The sequence below is a fragment of the Peromyscus maniculatus genome, chromosome 5 (genome assembly GCF_049852395.1).
Source record: "Peromyscus maniculatus bairdii isolate BWxNUB_F1_BW_parent chromosome 5, HU_Pman_BW_mat_3.1, whole genome shotgun sequence".
Taxonomy (NCBI): Eukaryota; Metazoa; Chordata; class Mammalia; order Rodentia; family Cricetidae; genus Peromyscus; species Peromyscus maniculatus.
In genome coordinates, this window is record NC_134856.1 from 73,805,629 (window position 1) to 73,821,416 (window position 15,788).

General features: G+C 38.9%; 1 protein-coding gene across 46 annotated transcripts in view; it reads right to left on the reverse strand.

Moving 5' to 3' along the window:
• The window catches only part of Mllt10 (MLLT10 histone lysine methyltransferase DOT1L cofactor), a 171,156-nt gene that overhangs the window by 74,117 nt on the left and 81,251 nt on the right, over positions 1-15,788 (reverse strand). The window lies entirely within an intron of this gene.

Below are 15,788 nucleotides of genomic sequence, written 5' to 3' on the forward strand. Positions count from 1 at the left end.
TATTAAAAAAAAAAAAAAAAAAAAAGGTTGATTCCAGTTTCTACTAACAGAAACCAGAAAATCGAAAAGGGGGTGAGGGTGGGGAGAAATCAGGGCAAGGTGAAAGGAACGCAACTGTGAAGCACTTGAACTAATCTACATCTAAACTCAAAAGAAAATTTGATTAAACAAGAAATTACATATTAAAGTCACAACTTTGTTTAATGTCAAAGATTTTCTACGAAAATTTTTTTAGAATTGGGTATGAATTTTCATTTAGTAGAATATATCTATTTTCCACAGTGCATAAATTTAACCCTTTAGACCACTTTACCTGTTCAAGGCATGAAAATGTTTCCTTTTCCCTGCCGTAAAAGGCATTATATTCCAGTAGAACAAAACATATAAAAATTAAGGATACGGTTCTTACTACAATATTACAAAAACATCTACTACAACAGGAAAAGTAAACAGAATAAAATTTTTCATTCAAATTTTAGTAGAAACTTAATTTTTATAGGTCTTTTAATTGATTACTCCAAAGTAATCATACTTCCATTTTTTGCAATAGAACATCATTGTTCCATCAAAAAGTGTTTTTTCCTCCAACCCCTTGAACCTGGGTTAACCTTGTGACTCTCTGTGATCAACAGGGTATGGAACTTTAAGAAGCTTTTACAGCTTCCACCTCTACTATTGACCTAATCCTAGGAATCATGATGAGAACAAAACAAAGGAAAAATATTGCCCCAGGGCTGGAGAAGGCACCAATTAAGAACACTTGGTGTATGGTTAGAGAGATGGGTCAGCAGTTAAGAGCATTAGATGCTCTTCCAGAGGACCCAGGTTCAATTCCCAGCACCCACTTTGCAGCTCACAACTGTCTGTAACTCCAGTTTCAGGGAATCCAACATCCTCACACAGACATACATCGAGGGAAAACATCCATTTACAGAAAAACAAAATAAATGAATGAATGAATAAATGAAAAAGAGTGCTTGGGGGTCTTGCAGAGAACAGAGAGAAAGGTCAAATGAACAGTAAGGCCATTATGTGAAGGAACTGAGGTACCTTTGCCAATGTGTAGCAATACCTAGCTCCAAGTATATGAATAAGACCAATAACCACCACCAAATCAGGCCCAAGAATAAACCCAGCTGACATGATGAATAAAGAACTACCCTGCTGAGACTCACATATACAAGCCACTAAAAGTCTGGAGTACTTTATCAATAAACAGTAAACAACCGAAGGAAAAAAAAAAGACACGAGTATACAACCAAATCACAAGCCAAAGAAAGTACAAATTAAAAGTAACAGAATTAGGGGATTTTTATGTATGGACACTAAAATGTCTTAGACTACATTATCTAACATATAAGGTACAAATGATTCTGGCCTAGATGTACTAGAATGTAATTTTTTGTATTATTTGGGGGGGGGGGAGACCATAGTAAATAAACCATTTCAATATTTATTTACTTCCCATACTGGATATTATTAATGCAGGGTACAAAAGCTGACCTAATTAATAGAAAATGAGCCTGACAATGAAGAAATAAACACTAATACTTCAGAAAGCCTGACAGAAAACACAAAATATGCGTATGTGTACACACACACACACACACACACACACACACACACACACACACACACGAAAAGGTGCTGTGTACAGAGACACAGGTAATACAAAGCAAACCAGGAAGTAATACAAAACTCTGATACTGTGCAACACATCAAGAAATGTGTCCTGAAGTAAAAATTTTAAAGCTCAGTGGAACAGACTGCGCATGGATTACACTGGTTTTAATAAAATAGCCTTTACAATATCAAACAAAATAGTCATTAAAAAAGACAAACTCGCAAGGCGGTGGTGGCGCACACCTTTAACCCCAGCACTTGGGAGGCAGAGCCAGGTAGATCTCTGTGAGTTGAAGGCCAGCCTGGTCTACACAGCAAGATCTGGGACAGGCACCAAAGATACACAGAGAAACCCTGTCTCGAAAAACCAAAAAAGACAGACTAACTTTACTGGGCTAATAGAACGAGAGAAATAGACTCAATTATATATGATCACGAAAGATATCTAAATGAGTAGATAAGTCTAAACTTATTTAATAATACTATTATTTCAACTACCTGCCGGGCAGTAGTGGCACATGCCTTTAATCACTCAGGAGGCAGAGTCAGGTGGAACTCTGAGTTCGAACCCAGCCTGGTCTACAAAGTGAGTTCAAGGACAGCCAGGACTACACAGAAAAACCCTGCCTTGGAAAACAAAAAACAAAACAAAACTCAAGTGATCAGTACAGTACAATACATTTTCAATTTTTAATGTAATTAATCTGAAACAGTCTCATATATCCCAGAGTGTTTTCAAACTCAGTATGCACTAGAGAAGAATCATGAACTTTTGATACTCCTGCCTCCACCCACTTACCGTTAAGATTATAAATGTTGATCACTATGTGCAACCCAGGCCTCTGCATCCTAGGCAAGCACATTCACATCAGTTACATCCCCAATTCTCATTTGTATATATTTTTCCTACATTTTAACTTTTTATAAATAGTAAAAAACATATATACCATGGAACAATTTACAAAAAGCATCAACTGGGCAAGTATTCATATAAACCCTTTGTGGTGGATTGAATAGGAATGCCCACACAGGCTTATGAATGTGAATGCTTGGCCCATCGGGAGTGGCACTACTATGGGGTAGGGCCTTGTTGGAGGAAGTGTGTCATTGTGGGGGTGGACATTAAGGTCTCATATGCTCAAGCTATGGTCAATGTGGTACATAATCTCCTGCTGCTGCCTGCAAATCAAGATGTAGAGCGCTCAGTACCATGTCTGTCTGCATGTCTCCATGTCTTACCATGATGATAATGGAGTAAACCTCTGAACTATGAACCATCCCAATTGTTTTCCTTTATAAGAGTTGCCATTGTCATGATGTCTCTTCACAACAATAGAAACCCTAAGAAACCATTTGAGCTTATAATTTCATCCAATGAAGAACATATAATCTTAAATACATTCACTAAATTATAGGTTCAAATGTATCAATATAAATGGGTAAAAAGAAAACAACCTGAATGCCCAACAGAAGTGTTGGGCGGTTATTATATAATTATTTGAAGACCACTGAAATAAGTGTGATCATAAGTACTTAAGAAAATGGTAGCTGGGTGGTAATGATGCACGCTTTTAATCCCAGCACTCGAGAGGCAGAGCCAGGCGCATCTCTATGAGATCCAGGATAGGCAGAAACTCTTGTCTTGAAAAAAAACAAAAAGAAAAAGAAAAAAAATGTAAATAAAAAGAGAATGGTCAAGGTGACTTTTGTTTTATGGAGGACTGGTGAGGTGGCTCAGTGGGTAAAGAAAGATGCTTGCTGTCAGACTAATGCTACAGACAAACATAATGAAAGGAAATTTAACTCCCATACGTTATGCTTTTACCTCCACATGTGTAAGATGGCACTCATAGGCACACACATGCATAAATAAATAAATCCATGTTTAAAAAATAAAAAATTATGCAAAAAGAAAAATCAGAAGAACTACAGGAAGATGAACACAGCTGTGGAATATTCCTTTACACTCTCTGAAAATATGTTACTGTGATTGGATTAATAAAGAAGCTGACTGGCCAATAGCTAGACAGGTAGAGGTTAGGTGGGACTGGGAGACAAAAAGAGAGCATGAAGAAGAGAAATCTCAAGAAGATGCAGAGGAAGCAGGAGATAAACCTGTCGTACTGAAAAAAGGTACTGAGACACATCACAGAGTGTAGATAAGAAATATAGACTAATTTGAAATGTAAGACTTAGCTATTAACAAGCCTGAGCTATTAGCTGAGCATTTATAATTACTAATAAGTCTCTATGTGGCTATTTGTGAACTGGCTGGCAGAAAAAAGTTTGTGTACATATTGCATCTACCACTAGGCAACACAGATCCACATAAAACCTGAAAAGGCTTTAAAAAAATTTTTTTACGCGCACACACACACACAAAGACAAAAGCGACTTCCTGATAACCGCCTATCCCCGGGTAGGCTCAATGCTAGCAGCAAACACTGGCAATCCTCTTTTAAGAGACTCTGCTACCAAACACTTAAATGGGGCTTAGGAGGAGCAGGCAGTGCACTACTTGATGGTAGAGTGGACCCAAAAACTTCCTAGAGCTGAAGCAGTAAACATGGCTCCCTCTGCCATGAAGTTAGGCTTTCAGTAAACCTAGGGGAAGAGCCAGCCACCAATGCCATGTGCCAACACATGTGCTAAGCTGAGCCATGTCGGCAACTAATATAGCAGTTTAAGATTCATCTAATGCTATCAAATAACAATACAGATGCTCAGGAAAGACAGATCCTGACAGAAAAAAACCTCTAAATAGGTTACAGTGTGTTTAAGTATATACACAGGCTTGGAAGAGAAAAGTAAAAGGGCATATATACAGTCATAGATTAAAAGTAGTTTAAAAAGAGTAAAGCCCTTAAAAAAGGAATAACATAAAATAAAAATATAATAATAATAATAATAATAATAATAATAATAATAATAATAAGCCATGCCAAGATGGGAAATACACAGAGAATCTGGATCCTGCATGTTTTTGTGTTGTCTTTACGTTTTCTATTTGCTATCGAAGGAACGACAGCTGCTAAAATACACTAGATTATGAAAAGTGCTGCATTAAACCAAACTATAGATTTTTTAAAAGTTTTGACTTCAAAATGGAAGTCAAAAGATATGTTACTTTGGGAAAGAAGTTATGCTTTTATTTTCACCAAAAATAAGAAACTATGGATTCATTATTCCAGGTTGATATGGATCAGGTTTGATCGGGGAAGACTCCCTGAAAATGCTGACTACAGACATAAGTAAAACTAGAAAAACTACAAAACACAAAACATATATTTTACTTGCTCAAAAATAAAACAAAAAATCTAACTTGTGTACAGAAAGGTATGGTACCTTTAAAAGTTTATGTATTTTCAGAACAAGGAGATCAGAAACACCAATGAAAACGGATAGTCCAGGTGATCCAGCATCTCAAAATGCCTCTGTTACAGTCTCTAAATTCTGTATCCAGAACATAAGGCTGCTGGCTGAGATGGTCCAACCTCACAAACTACTCCAGTCAAGACCTAAAAACTTTCCTAATTTTCTCAAGGTCCCCACCAAGACACGAGTGCCCACAGACAACAGGAAGTAGTCTAGAGAATGATGTACACATTCCCAAGAGATGGGAAGTGGGTAAGTTTTAGTTGTTCAATGGATTAGATGTGTTTGTCCTTATTTAGGGGGGTTGGATACAAGCCATTATTTTTCATAATTTTTTTTTAAAGGCTAAATAAAAGAGTTAAATTCAAAGATCTCTTTCTGAAGGAAAAAAGGGGACTATGATATAGGAATGATAAGGAAAAAAGGATAGATTTTTGAATCTACTTTAATCCAAAAAGCAACTACTACTCTTAAAATATTTTACATTGGTATAGATTTGGGTTTACTGATACAATTTAAAATTAATTTTGTTACACTGTATGTATGTTTCTACTCTTTTGTTTTGTTTTGTTTTTCTAGACAGGGTTTCTCTGTAGCTTTGGTTCCTGTCCTAGAACTCACTCTGCAAACCAGGCTGACCTCGAACCTACAAAGAAACACCTGTTTCTGCCTCCCGAGTGCTGGGTAAAGGCATGTGCTACCACCACCCAGCCTGTATGTTTCCACTGTAGCTTTGGGTATTTTATTTATACAGCTCATTTAAAAATGTAATGTATAATTAAGAAATACAGGTTAGTAGTCATCTGTAATAAAACCTATAGTCATATTAGGTATGCTTTCAAGGTTAAATGGATATATTTAGATAGATAAGATGGTCTTCAATCACTTCACAAGACTTACAGAATATGGCATTTAATGTGTTTAATAACCTAAAGCTTTTCGTGATAGTCAGATACATCTGCTCCTGACAACCAACTTACTTCAAAAGAATATGATGGGCATCCAAGAACCTCTGTATAGTTTCTTTATGGCAAAGCTAGCCATTTGTGAAAAAAAAAAAAAAAAAAAGCTCTTGCCTCAATTCCTGACAGTATACTATTCAAACTGGACCAGCAGGACACAAAAGAAAGCAACTGCAAAACTTTTCCAAGACAAGGTAGGACAGTCATTTGAGATTCTCTGCTTGTAAAAAAATGTCTGTCAGATACATTAGGCCTGTAGGCCAAAGCTGCATGCCTCAATGTTACAGAAGAACTTGGGGTGACTGTCCAGGCAACCAGATGTTCCTGTTGTTAGGTATCTATACTCTTCTGGGGTCTGTGTTGGGGTTAAAGACTAAATAATTAGCCTTAAAGTTTTTCTTAGTTGGCCTGGAGAGATGGCTCAGAGGTTAAGAGCACTGACTGCTCTTCCAGAGGTCCTGAGTTCAATTCCCAGCAACCACATGGTGGCTCACAACCATCTATAATGAGATCTGGTGCCCTCTTCTGGTATGCAGACATACATACAAACAGAACGCTGTATACATAATAAATAAATCTAAAAAAAAAAAGTTTTCCTTAGTTATGATTTTTAAAAAAAGGTAAATTAAGTATAAAATGTTAGACTCGCTAAGATAAGTAATAGAATACTTTCTCTAATTTTGCGTAATACAAATGGACTGGATATTGTAACTATAATTCTTACTTGACAACTGTTTTTGTTATATATAATTTTACTATGTTAAAGTTAAAATCTTCCTTTGTTATTTAGACAAAAAAAAGGAGAAAAAGTAGAATACTCCTTTACACTACATGGATACATAGCACTGTGACTGGATTAATAAAGAAGCTGACTGGTTGGGCTGGAGAGATGGCTCAGAGGTTAAGAGCACTGACTACTCTTCCAGAGGCCCTGAGTTCAATTCCCAGCACCCACATGGTGGCTCACAACCATCTATAAGGAGATCTGATGCCCTCTTCTGGCCTGAGTCATGCATGCTGTATACACAATAAATAAATAAATCTTGAAGAAGAAGAAGAAGAAAGAAGAAGAAAGAAGAAGAAAGAAGAAGAAAGAAGAAGAAAGAAGAAGAAAGAAGAAGAAGAAGAAGAAGAAGAAGAAGAAGAAGAAGAAGAAGAAGAAGAAGAAGAAGAAGAAGAAGAAGAAGCAGCAGCAGCAGCAGCAGCAGCAGCTGCTGCTGCTGCTGCTGACTGGCCAACAGCTGGACAGGAAGAGCTTAGGCGGGACTGCCAGACAAAAAGAGCACGAAGAGGAGGAGTCTCAAGGAGATGCAGAGGAAGCAAGGGACGAACTTGCTGTACTGAGAAAAGGTACTGAGCCACAATGCAGAGCATAGATAAGAAATATGGATTAATTTAAAATGTAAGAGTTAGCTAGTAACAAGCCAGAGCAATAGGCTGAGCATTTATAATTTTTCCAGCTGACAGGAAAGAAAAGTCTGTCTACACTTGGCAAACGTTTAAGTATACAGGTTGAGATAGTTATTATTTCTGACTCAATAACTATAATTAAAAAAAATTCTCAGGTGCCTGTGTCTTCATGAAGCCAACAGTAGTAGATTGCGCTCAGGGAGCTGGCAAAGGCACTGCTGTGATACTCCATGCCTTTCCTGGATGTGCAGAAAAGCCAGGGCATTAACCTAGAAAAATCATCACTTCCCAATCCAAAGCCCTACTAGATTCCCTCTCAATGCGCTGCTTTGAAAAAGAGTGGATGGAATATACACATGGAATAGCTGCTACCCAGGATAAAAGAGTGCAAGACACAACGATGAAGATTGCAAAGAATGTTTTCTTAGTGCCAAACAATGAAGTGCATGGGTCACATTAAACAACAGCGGGATAAGCTAATCAAAGAGGGGAAATACATCCTTCTATCTCACTATGAGGGCAAGGGAGAGCCCAGGCCCTGAGCACAGAAGCTGAAAGCTGCTTTTCATGCTGTTTTCCACTGGAAAGAATGTTTAATGAAAATGTCTTCATTAAGTATATAAAAATAATTACTCGATCTTAAAAATTAGTAAACCAACAATTCTTCGAAAATTAAGATTGCTGAGCAGGAGGTGGTAGAGCTCATGCCTTTAAACCCAGCATATAGGAGGCAGAGGCAGGAGGATCTCTCTGAGTTTTAGGCCAGCTTGGACTACAGAGCAAGTTCCAGGACAGTGAGGGCTACACAGAGAAACCCTGTGTAGAAAAAAATTATAGTTAACAAACATCTTTGTTTTATCTGTGTAGGTGGAGTCTGGAGAGATGGTAAGTGGTTAAGAGCACAGGTTTATCTTCCAGAGGACCCAGATTGGATTCCCAATATCCACATGGTAGCTTACAATCGTCTTTAACTCCAGGCCTAGGAGATCCAATACCCTCTTCAGGACTTTGCAGACATCAAGCATGCATGTGGTCGGTCCACTGACAGACAAGCAAGCAAAACACACATAAACATAAAATTTTTTAATCATTTTTTTCTAATGTGCCACAGAGAAAACTAGCTAACCAGACTATTCCTATCAACTGGTCAACTAGTCAGCTCTAGGTCTGATTAAAAAGACCCTGCCTCAAAGGATAGTGTAAATAAAAACAATCATGGATGGTATCCAGTAGCAGACTCTGGTTTCCATATACACACGCATACATACATGAAACATTCACAAACAATGAACACACAAAAATAAGAAAAATGAATTTCCAACTCTTTCAGCCACTATGATTTCAGTGTCCTGCTGGGGGGGTATCTGTCTGTGTGCTGTGAATATATGTTGTTCCCATTGGTTAATAAATAAGCTGCTTTGGCCTATGGCAAGGCAGCTTAGAGGCAGGCGGGGAAGGAGACAAGAAAGAGAAAGGAGGAGTCTGAGGAGACGCCAGCCTGCAACCAAGGAACAATATGCCAGCAAACTAGTAAGACACGAACACGTGGCCAAACACAGAATAATAGAAATGGGTTAATTTAAGATATAAGAGCTAGCTAACAAGAGGCCTGCCATAGACCATACAGTTTGTAAATAATACTAAGCCTGTGAGTGATTATTTTATAAGCAGCTGCAGGACCATGGGGCCAGGTGAGACTGGAGAAAACCTCCTGGCTACAGTGTCCCATTTCTTATACAGAAAAGAATTCAAAAACTGGGAGTGGAGAGATGGCTCAACAGTTAAGAACACTTGCCACTCTTACAGAAAACCTGAGTTCAATTACCACCACCTAAGGGTAGTTCACAACAGTTTATAGACTCTAGTTCTAGTGGATCTGATCTGGTTTCTAAATTAGGTCCCCTTGCACACTCATGGTGTTTATACATATACTCAGACAAACACAGACAGACAGACAGACACACACACGCACACACACACACACACACACACACACACACACTTTTTAAAGGCTCCAAACCAGAAGGACAAATTTACCTCTTTGGTAATTTTTTGTAATTTCTTTTTTGTTGTTGTTGTTGTTGTTGTTGTTTTGTTTTTCATTAGCCTTAAAAATGTCTTTAAAGAATACCTCGAGCCAAGTGGTGGTACACACACCATTGATCAAGTACTCAGGAGGCAGAAACAAGTGGATTTCTTAGTTGGAAGCCAATCTGGGCTACAAGAGCAAGTTCCAGAAAGGCCAGGACTGCACAGAGAAACCCTATCTCAAACAAACAAAACACTTGTGAATAAAAAAAAATTTTACTTGAAAATCAAAATCTATTTCACATCCATTTAACTCATCTTAACAAAATAATTTTCAATTGTCCAATAATCCTTTTTATCTGTGTACACATAGGAGAAAATTTAGAATACTACTAGTAATGATGGCTATTTTGGATTGTTGGAATCAAAAGTGGCTTGCTTTATTTGTTTGTTTGTTTGTTTGTTTTTGATTTTTAAGTGTTCTTGTGTAGTGCAAATTCTAATTGGTCTTAATAATAAAATCCTAGAGCCAGACATCAGGGTAAATGCTGAAAGATCAGAGAGACAAACGAGCATGCCACAGCCACTTCTTACCTTGACAACTCCTCAGCCTCAAAAGGAGGCTGGAGCTCCTGTCTCTACCTGCCTTATAGTCCTCTCACCGCCCAGCCATATCACTTCCTGTTTCCTCCTCCCCAGTGTTCGGATTAAAGGCGTGTACCTCCCACGTACTGGGATCAAAGGCCTGAGAGGTCAACTGCTGGGATTAAAGGTGTGTGCTACCACTGCCTGGCCTCTATGGTCAACCAGTGGCTACCTCTGCCAAACTCGGATCCCCAGGTAAGCTTTATTTGTTAGAGCACAAAGTATCACCACATTCTGCCTTATTTAATTTGCTGTAATTATTGATGGCTTCAAGAATAGGCTAGAGAATTGTTGTAAGTGCAAGCCTATAATCTCACACTTAGGAGGTAGAGTCAAAAGGATCAGGAGTTCAAGGTCATCCTCAACCACATAAACAGTCTAAGGTCAGCTTGAGCTATATATGAGAGCCTGTCTAAAAATAAACCCCCAAAATGGGCTATAGAAATAACCATTTATTCACCAAATTCATGTCTTTTCTGTACACAGAAATTATCCAGCTTCACCAAGTGTGGAGGCACATGCCTTTAATCCCAGCACCCAGGAGACACTAGCAGAGGCAGGTATATCTCTGGGAGTTCAAGACCAGCCTGATCTACAGAAATTCCAGAAGAGCGAAGGCTGCTACACAGAGAGGAAGGTAAACACGAAAATACACACACAATCATCCAGCTTCCTGTGCAGTTCAAGCCATTTCACTAGGTTCAAGCCACTATAGTCTGTATGGGAATATATGCAACCTCTAGGTCCAACCTTCCCCAACTAGGTCTTCCCCAATGCTCCCATTTACAGAGACTGATACAAAGAAACACTTTTAAAAAGCAGGCGTTAGGGGCTCTTCCCACAACTCACTAGCCCACTTCCATTCCTGGGAGTGTATTTTCTTTTCTTAATACTGTATCTTTAGTTCTAATCCACAATTAATTTAAAAGCTATGGGTTTTTCTCCGCATCTCCTAGAGACTAACCTGTACTGTGTTTTTCTCTTAAGTTCTACTGTGCTTGTTAGTTTGTCACGTTGGCAAGAAGTAGTGTAACCTAGGAGCCTCAGCTGAGGAACTGCCTCCCTCAGACTGGCCTGTCGGCATGTCTGTGTGGGATTCTCTTGACTGTTGATTCATGTGGAAGGGTTTAGCACATTAAGGGTGTTGCTACTTCTGGGCAGGTGGCCCTTGGAGATGAAGCAAGTTTGAACGTAAGCCAAGAAGGAAGCCAGTGAGCAGCATTGCTCTGTGGTCTCTGATTCAGTTCCTTCCTCCAGGTAGCTACCTTGACTTTCCAACAGTGATGGACTGCAAGCCAAAGAAACCCTTTTCCTCTCCCACCTAGGCTTGGTTAATGTTTACCACAGCAACAGAAAGCAAACTAGGTCACCCATTAAAACTGTCCTGGAAGAGAAGAGGCAGATGAATAGCTCTGAAGAAAATTATCAATCACCAAGTCCCATTTTGGCCAGACAGTAGTGGTGCACACCTTTAATCTCAGCGCTCGGGAGGCAGAGGCAGATGGATCTCTGAGTTCGAAGTCAGCCTGGTCTACAAACCAAGTTCCAGGACAGGCACCAAAACTACACAGAGAAACCCTGTCTCAAAAAAACAAAAGGTCCCATTTTAAGATTTGGTTGTGGGGCTGGAAAGATGGCTCAGAGGTTAAAAGCACTGGCTGCTTCTCCAGAGGTCCGAATCCCCAGTAATCAAATGATGGCTCACGACCATCTCTAATGAGATCTGGTGCCCTCTTCTTGCATGCAGACATACATGCAGACTTCTAGAACACTGTATACATAATAAATAAATCTTTTTTAAGGAATTGGCTGTGAAGAGAATGTAAACAGCCACTCATAATTTGATCATTATGATGTTTGGAAACTACTCTACCTCAAACTCCTATTTCTGAATAGCCAGTTATTAAATAAACCCATTTCCTGGCTTCCTAGTCAGATGTGGCCATTTCATTTGGTTTACTCTTTCTAGTAAAACAACTATTTTTCTACACTAACTTTCTGAGTTTGCCTCAATAGCCAGAATAGTATATAGGAGGAAAGGGCATCTATGCTTGTGTGTGTGAGTCTGTGTGTGTATATACATCATATATGTACACACATATATGTGTACACACACACACACACACACTTCAAACACCTTAGCCCAGGGTCCTCTCTTTTAATGTAAGAGATGGCAGGAATAGATGTCATCTGATTCTCTGCATTATCTCATGGGAAATGGGACTTGGAGAATGATACAGAAAATATTGATACTCTGGCTACTGCTTTGCTCTAATAAAACAGATCTGCTCTGATTCATAAGTTTCTTGTGCCCTACCTGGACTTCACAAAGAGTGTAAATGACAGACTTCTAAGTCCTGGACAGTTTTGTGACAAAAATGTAGTATTAGCACTCAGGCTGCTATCCTCGTCAGGTTTTTGTCAACTTGATAAAAGCTGTAGTTACACAGGAAGAAGAAACTCAATTGAGAAAATGCTCCATCCATTTTGGCCTGTGTGCAAGTCTATGGGACCATTTCCTCAATTAGTGATTGATGTGAGTGTGCCCAGCCCACTGTGGGTGGCTCCAACCCTGGGCACGTGGTCCTGGGCATATAAAAAGAAAGCTAATTGAGCAAGCCAAGGCAATCAATCCATTAAGCAGTATTTCTCCATGGCTTCTGCTTCGGTTTCTGCCTCCAGGTTTCTACCTTGTAGTCCTGCCTGGCTTCCCTTGGTGACCTGAGTGTTGTAAGATGAAATGAACTTTCACCTCCAAGTTGCTTTTAGTCATAGTGTTTTGTCACAGAAATAGAAACCCTAGCTAAGACAGTCTCATAGGCTAATATGTGATTTTGAGGGCAATTCACTGAGTAGAAAACATAAATGAAAAATTGTACAACCCATAAGGCAACAAATGACTTTGATTACATAATGAAAAGGAATTGAGAAGATGATCACAGGCTGAGTACTGGGAAGCACATTTAAAAAGAGCTGTCCATACAGAGCTCCTGTGGTTGCCAGCCCTTACTAGACAAAGGGAAGGGAGGACTTCCTCAACAACCTGGTATTCAGTTTTAGTTCACTGGACAAGAAATAACGGTTATGTAACCTAGTTGCTTTAGAGAAAATTGAAGAGGAACTAATCTCCCGTGTATTGCAGAAAGTAGCTGCGACCCAAGGAAAATAACTCCTTCCTATGTCTTGGAATCTGCAGGGCAATTGTAAGTTCCTGTGGGATCAAAGAAGAACTTGTAAGAAAATAGTGGGTAGAGAAGAAAAAAGTCCTATGTGAAGGCCCTGACACCATGTATATCAATCAAATTAACATCTTATGGTGGCCATAAATTTCTTATAAGAAAGAGAATAACACTAAGTGCACCAGGTCAGTTTGTTGAGAATGAAAGCAATGAGGTCAGTTTTAGAGAGACCCCTTCACATGTGCTATTCAAACTATGCAATGTATTTCACCCACAAGGTCCACTCCACCAACAGCTCCACTGAGATGCACAAATTCCCAATTGCATCTGAAACTGCACTGGAACTACTGATGACTGCAAATGTCCTAGACTGTTAAAATAAATGAGTAAATTTAAGTTATAAAAGAAGGAAAAAAGAAAAAAAAGGGGGGGGGAGCTGTGGTGGTAGCTGAATGGCAAAGCACTTACTTAATATGCATGAGGCCCTGAGTTCAGTCTCTCCTAGTGGAGGCGGTGGGAAATGACGTTCCACGTCCTAAAGGAAACTAACAGCCACATGCACACACCTAGTCAAAGACAGAAAGGCTGTTTTATTGCTAAGGGATGTTGGAGGGAGGAGGGGTCAGAGAAGAAATGAAGAAGGAAAGGGGATAGAAGAGGAAGGAGGAGGGAGGAGAAACATGACCAGAAAGGGAGGCTATATATGGCCTGCAAATACTAAAACATTTATTATATGGTGCTTTACTTAAACTTTACCAAGTCTTGGATAATTGCTTATCTTCACACATAAGTGTCAAAGGGTATTCTTCCTATTGAGAATGCAACAGCATGTAATATAACTTTTACCTATAAAACCCACAGTCCTCATTTTGCCTTTGGTTCCATGAACCATGACTTTAGCAAATACATCCTCTGCCCAGGTGTCCACCTGAGGCTTTCAAACTTTTGCCTCCCCACGTGACTGTGGATTGCCTTTTTTTTAAGGACCTAAATGCTGCTGGCTTCTTGCTGAAGCTGTACTGGAGATCATAAAGACCCTGTGATTCCAGCCAAGATACCTAACATTAAGTCACTTAAGCAAAGGGGAAAAAGGTAAAACTGGACTAAATGTTGGACTGCAGTTCATATCAAAGAGCAAAATTAAGACTGAAGACAATTATCGTTTGACAAAAATAAACATAATAGTGTATTTATATGTATGTATGTATGTGTGTGTGTATGAATTTTAGACTCTATAACCTGTTTGAAAACAATCGATAAAATATAATTCATGGGATACATTCAAACAAATTGTCTTTTCTTTTATGTTCAATGTCTATCAGAAAGTAATTATTTTATTATCAAACAGGTAAACATCTAGCCTGAACTCAATACATGCCTTCCGAGTGTTTACTGTCTCGATACCTAATGTTACTGGAATCAGGCTCATCAGCTCTTTTTAAATAAAATGCATACTCTCAAGTCTACATGATTACAGAGTTATTAGCTTTTCTGGTGCCCCTATTTATATTTACATTATCACTTTTCTAACTAGAATACCCATAACCATCCATGACCTAGCATGCACCTTTTTTTCAATTGCCCTGCCACTACCAAAAAGATCTAGACCCCATAAATCTTACTCTGTAAGTAACTCAGAAATATTTCCCACACCTTTCAATTCACACAGCTAATAAATGAGCTCACTATAAACTCCATTACTTCTCTGGGAAATGGAGTAATGGCTTAGCAGTTAAAATCACTTGTTGCTCTAGTAGAGGACTCATTCATTTTCCAGCACCCAACTGGTAGCTCACAACCAACTAGAACTTCAGCTCCAGGGTATCTGACACCCTCTTGTCCTCTGCAGACAGTAGTATACATACATACACACATACATACATACATACATACATACATTCATACATTCATACATGCAAGCTAAACCCTCACAACATTAAATTTTTTTTCCATTACTACTCTAACTCACACTGGCATACTTAAGGAGCATAATACAGAAGTTAAGAACAGATTAAGGAGACAAACTATTTGGGTTCAAATTCAACTCTATCTTACTATCTGTAAATATAATTCAACTCTATGGAATAGTTTTTGCCAAGTCTAAATTATCTCAAGGATTCCATTAGTAAACATATAAAGAACACAACACCAGTTCAAGGAGATCCAATGCTCTCTTTTGGTCTTCATGGGCACAAAGCGCACAGACACACATACACACACACACACACACACACACACACACACACACACACATATATACACACACACAAACACCAACAATAAAGTAAAATACATATTTTTAGAGTGTTAACGGTTGACCTCAATCTCAGTGCCCATTTGATTCCCATATTTGAGATTAAAGCACTTGGTTCTCCACTTAATGGAAAAGGCAGAACTAACATTGAGGAAAAAAACAAACAAAACATCCCTTGCTTTACCAGGTAGGGTGGGTGGCCCATACCTGTAATCCCAGGATTCAGGAGGCTCAAGCTTGATTATGAGAATGTGTCACACACATGCACGAACGCACACACAAAACCAGCAGTTTCAAAACCATTTAAAGTAG